At 44.6% G+C, this 6,000-nt stretch overlaps 1 protein-coding gene across 2 annotated transcripts in view; it reads left to right on the forward strand.

The window, feature by feature from the left end:
* The window catches only part of TENM1 (teneurin transmembrane protein 1), a 257,419-nt gene that overhangs the window by 205,688 nt on the left and 45,731 nt on the right, over positions 1-6,000 (forward strand). The window lies entirely within an intron of this gene.

A 6,000-nucleotide genomic window follows, 5' to 3' on the forward strand; every position in this document is an offset into this window, starting at 1 on the left:
TGGGCTGCCCAGGGAGGTGGTTGAGTCCTCATCCCTGGAGGTATTTAAAAGAAGGATAGATGAGGTGCTTAGACATGGTTTAGTGGTGGGATGGCAGGGTTAGGTTAAAGGTTGGACTCAATGATCTTAAGCGTCTTTTCCAACCAAAGTGATTCTATGATTCTAAGTAGACAAACCAAGGTGATGTACAGCCTCGAATCATTGTCATGTATGCACCATAGAACCAGCAAAAAATCCATCTCGTGCCATTTTTGATTCAGCAAAATTTATTCCTTATTTTTCCCTTCAGTAGTCTTAGCTACCTATGATTTCAGAAGTCTGGGAATCTTGCAGAACATTTAAGGCAAACTTTTTGGACAGCAAGTTTTTCTAAATTTCATCCAGCCTTCATCTGAATGCATAAGTTACTCACTTTTCTGCTAACCACTGTCAGCAGTAAGCGTGACCCCAGTCATTACGTCTCAGACTGGAAGCAGGACATTTTCATTCACAGTCAGTAGTTAGAAATGCTGTTTGCTCCAACTCTACCGTTAGGCATCTAAAGAGAGCAACTCTCAAGTGCAAGTACTGAAGTCGCGTTCCAGCTGACAAAGAACTGCTGAATATTTTGCCGCTACTACCGAGACAGTAATGAAGTAAAGATGACAAAGATCACAAAGCAACAGACTGCAAATCACTTGAATCATATTTTGAGTGGTGTATTATGGTAACCTATAAATAACTAATTGCATAAAATTGCTTTAGCAGTTTCTAGATGGCAGCTTTAATTAAAAGCACCAGAGACATTTAGAAGTTTAGAAATGGATGGCATGTAATTTGCCCTTTTACCAACCATAAAATGGTAATTAACCAATTTGATTCACTTCGTCCTATTAAAAGTTTTATGAGAATCGCAAGTTCCTTCTAAATACAGTTTTTCTTCAGCAGAAGGTGGCATTCTCTTTTATCAGTCCTGACCAGTAGCTTTAGATTCTTTTTTTTTTTACAAATTCTTCAGAAGCTTAATTAGAAGTTTTCAATGTAAAATGCTCATTTGCAAAGTTTTTAGCTGAGCAAAAAGTGTAAAGTAGAATTTCCAGAAGTGAGAAACATATATCTCTAGCTGCTGTTTATTGATGTGTTCAGAAAGGATTTGTTCCCCAAAAGAGTCTCTTGGGACGGGAGTGTGGGCTATGATGTGGGGGGGGAAGAAAACAAAATATCTTAATGGGGAATTTACTGTATTACTTTTATTCCATATTTTTAGCACTATAAGCTCAGCTCCATTAACATTGAAATGCCAAATTTCTAGACTGAAAGATTGTATATATAATAATCGTATGTAGTTTGAATTTATACCTGTGAGAACTACACACAAAAGTGATCGGTTTGCTTGCAAAGTGTTATTTGCATTTGTAATCGTGTACGTATGTGCCCTAAGGCAGATCTGTCAAGGGAAATAACCCTTTAACCAAAATCGCTCCTGAGAGCATATAACAGGAGAGGTTATAGTCAGCCTTCTGTGTTTATCATGGTTGTACTCAGCCTGTCTACTAAGTACTATTTTGTGCAGAAAACAGTTTTAAAGAGCAAAATTTTTTCTGCAGAATCTTTCCAGTGATTATACTTAGCCACCATGTGTGGGTGCACTAGCAGCAGTTCCATTTTTAATGTTAGTTAACAGAATTTAAATGGTACTGATTAAAAGACCTCTATGTGTTAAAATATTGTTCCAAGACATCTGCACTGAAGACGTCTACTGGAGATAGACGTTCATAAGAGCTACTCTTTTATATTCAGGTACAAAATCTAGTCCTATGTAAGACAGCTCCAGTGACTAAACATGACTGAAAACAGTCCTTCAGTACAAGCACGTTACTCAGAAAAACAGATTGTGCTCAGCCCTGAGCCAAAGAACAAGACTAAATCTTTGCACAAGGTCATTTTGTCCTTACTCAGACATCACTGTTTAATGAAGAATCTCATATCCAAGCAAGTTAAGTCTGTCGCATTTGTACCCACAGTCAGCATCAGGTTAGTGCTATGGTTCCTTAGAAAAACAGAATCAGTCTGAGAGCCTAAAAGAAACTACATCTCATCCTCTTTGCAAAGATACCTAAAAATGACCTTTTTTTACTCACTTGTGGAGTGAGCCATGTTCCTACTTGCACTCAGTGCAGTTCATTACACTCAGCATGTGCATGTTTCCTCCGAGTTGCTCGGTGATTAAAGCACAATTGAAGTGCTGTGTGTGATTTGATTCTGCATTACACCGTACGTCAGAAAAGGATTAAAAATAAGCTCTTGGAGTACAGATTATGTGAAGCATCATGCAAGATGTGACAGGAGCATTAATGAATCCAACTCTAATAATGAATAAATTGGGACAGTTTAGCCACTAATCTGTATTTTGGTTTCCAATGGATGCCTTGTATAGGGTATTTGTCAATGAGACTTAAATGCCCAAGTAATTTTTTCAACTGGGTAAAGTCATTTTGGTTTAATATACGTGAGTAAGCACTGGAAGCAGTAGCTCGTTGTTGAACATATATACAGTGGTACTTGAAGAAACTGGCTTGTTAGGAAGTACCAGGAGTTTATTATCTTTAGTACAAATACTGAAGACGTGAGCTTGTTTATGCCATCACACCACCATATGTACTTCCCCAGCCGATAGATTGCCTTTCTGCAATGGGTGGAGAGCAACATTAAAGGATCTTTGGTTTTCTTATATAGACAGTGTTTGAAATCCATTCAGCAACACAGCTGAGTAGCTTTATTTCATTGCAGCGTAATTTTTGATTTTTATATAATGGATGGTTTGCAGCCAACACAGCCATCTGTTCACAGGGAAATTGCGTAAAACAGAAGATGCTCTCGCCCTACTGCTAGATCCCGGCCTGGTGTTATCCATGGCATGGATCCGATCCAGGGCTGCGCTACCCAGGTGAGAAGCATAGCTCCTTGCTTACCACGCAGCATCGCCCCTCTGCAAAGGCAGGGTAAGACACAGCACACGTGCTGTGGCTCCCACCCACGTCGGGTTTCTCTCTTGAGCCTGCGAACCATGCTGGAAAGCAATGCAAATCCCATCAAACATTGCAATATCAGCAAGGTTAAAAAGACCCCCCACGATCCTAGCTGCACGCACACCACAACAGTCATATACGGTGGTCCTTGCTCCTCACACCTTCCACCACAGCAGTCCAGCCTGGCTTTTGCTTCTCAAGAGGAGTCTTGAAGAGACTCTCAAGAAAGTAGTAGGAGGCTGGGATTGAAGACACTTTTGTCTCCAACCTTCACACATCCCTGAAGAAAACGCCCTAAATTTCCTTGCAGCTTCTCCAACTACCAATAATCCCTTAGCCCACTTCAGCCTTACAGCGCAGAGCTGGTCCGAGCAGGCCGGAGCCCAGGCAGGCGGGCAGGAGCCCCTGAGCACCCCAGCGGGAACAGCAGAGGCGCCTCAGAGCCCGTCTCCGCCTGCTCCTTGGCCCCAGACTGCAGTAGTGGGCTCAGCACAGCCCTTCTCGTTTCCTGAAGGGAAAATTTATCCACGTACAATCTGCAGATCCTGACTCAGGCCTTTGGGAGCTCCTGTCAGGAAAGCCTCTGCAGACATCTAGCTGTGCCACAGCAGGTGCAGTGCTTTCCATGTGGTTTGCTCTGTTGGCTTCCGCCATGTGCCATCCCTCAAAATAACATTTGGAAAAACCTCATCAGATTTATATGTGGTTTACAAGGTCATTAACAACCAGGCTGGATTTCTTTTTGCTTCAGTTGGGGTTTTAGGGTGGATGTTTTAGCAGTTCAGTTGTATCAAAAGATTTTTGCAGTTTGCTTTGCACACCTTTGTTTCTTTGGAGGTGGCCAGCCCTTGGCTCCATCCCTGCAGGCACCCCAAATTCTGGCCCTTTGTGTGCACAGATCTCTTCAGTGCAAAGCCTCTTTAGCACTCATGAGGGACAGGCAGAAGTGCCATCCCTTCCCAAAAACTGGAACACACAGGTCACTCCCTCAGCACCAGAACAAACCCTTTTGCTTCTCAGATGTGCTCTTTACCTCTGCTCACCTTCAAACCTTCAGCCTTTCGGATTTATAATTGGACTTCTCAGAAGCAGATGACAGCCAGGAGCTTGCCAGTCATTCTGTAGTTTCCAAAAGCACCGTTAGGCTCTAATTAAAGAGCAAAGGTGCTCTGAGGGAGCCAGTACAAGGAGGCACGATCTGAGCTCGCAGGCCGGCAGGGAGCCAGGCCCTAAGATGTCTGTTCTTCCTTTAGCCTTTTTATAACCTCCCACATTTCCCCCCAGCTGGCCTGTCCAGCCCCCCCAGATGATTTCAGTCCCCCAGGTGACATCTGTCCTGGAGAGGTGGACATGGCAGTGATCAGCCGTTTCGCATAACGAAGCGATGTGGCCTAACCCTGTGCCCTGCAGCACTTCAGCAGTCTGTAGGCATTTTTTGTCCTGGATGGAGAAGGAGGCAGGATGGTGAACACCCCTCTTGTAATGGCAGTTCACAGACAGATGAATACACTGAACTGATAATTTAAAGAATTCATTTCAACTACCAACGCTCTGCTGATAGATAGCCTGAAAGCTGGACGTAGTGGGAGCGCGAGACACTACAGTTAAGTGCTGCGGCCTTTGAATTTCTTTGCGATGGACCTGTGCCAGGTGCCTAAATGTCACCTGTGGCGAAGAGGCACCTCTGGGTGGGAACTGGGCGGTGGGGGAACGTGGTGGCAGGGTATACCCGAAAGCCTGTCCCTCTGTGAGTCCTTTGCAGCCTTGCTCAGCACCTCCCTCTTGGCCAGAGCACGGGATGGAAACCCCTGTCGGTCAGCCTGCTCCGGCAGAGGGGAGAGCCAAGGCCCCGCTAACCTCCTGGCCACAGTAGAAAAACTGGTGTGGACATTATTCCTGCTTTCTGTTAGGAAAGAAGTGGTCGTGGCCGGTTTGCCTTGGGGTCCTCCCACTGGGTGTTAACACTGTAAGAGAAAGCGTGTTACACTCAAAGGTGTATGTAACTCAAACTCAGCCCCCAGGAATTCCCAACTGCTACGTACAGATTTACTTGGGGAGACTGTCCCCCCTTCTCCCAGCCCCATGGGAGATGCATGTTCCCCATCAGGGCTGCATACAGATTTACTTGGGGGTCTGGGGAGACTGTCCCCCCTTCTCCCAGTCCCATGGGAGATGCATGTTCCCCATCAGGGCTGCCTGGTCCTGCCCCTGCCCCCCAGACTGCTTGCTCTCCCTTGCCCCCAGCTACAACTGCTCCTATATATTTAAAGAAATTAGATTAAGTATAAGGAAATGGGGCTGGGAGGTGAGGGAATTCAGTCTGGGTTTTTTTTTTTCTTTTTTAATGGTGTGTGGAATTGCTGTGTGAGATCCGAAACTGGCATGCAGACAAGTGTTTTGTAAACTCAGAGTACATGCAGCCTTCGGTTGTGCTAAAGGCAGGGGACAAAACTCAAGAACCATATAAGCCACTGTCCAAACCATCTGTTCAAGTCCTCTGCCTTTCATTTCTGTGTAGCAGAACATAAATTCATTATTAAAATAGCTTGGCTGTGCACAGCAGCTGCTATAATTGCAAAGTTATGCAACTTTAAATGGGAAATTATGAAGTAGTTTAAAGCAAGAAATTGAGCGGTTTCGGTAGAAAGGATTTCACAAACCTAACGTGAATAGAAGTGCTTTTCTAGCTATAATTTCAGCATTTCAGGGAAAAAAGATCTTACTTACAGTTCATGCAATATAGAAAAGTCTAACAAATTGAATGCAGGGAGAACTGGGGAGAAAGTGTTAGACTGGGCTGGGCACGAGTTGTGACACAGCTGTACCACACACTGCTGGTGGAGATAGCAAGCCTCGGTTTCCCCACTGAAATACAGAAGACCACGACCTTTCCTTTGCATAGCCCTCGCATTTGTTTCAGGGTCCGTCTGTCCTGTGCAGTGCAGTGCAGTGGTGCTAGAGCTATTGCAGATCCAGAAGTGGGAGAGCTGCG

Source organism: Egretta garzetta, unplaced genomic scaffold (assembly GCF_000687185.1).
Source record: "Egretta garzetta isolate BGI_Z169 unplaced genomic scaffold, ASM68718v1 scaffold411, whole genome shotgun sequence".
NCBI classification, from domain to species: Eukaryota; Metazoa; Chordata; class Aves; order Pelecaniformes; family Ardeidae; genus Egretta; species Egretta garzetta.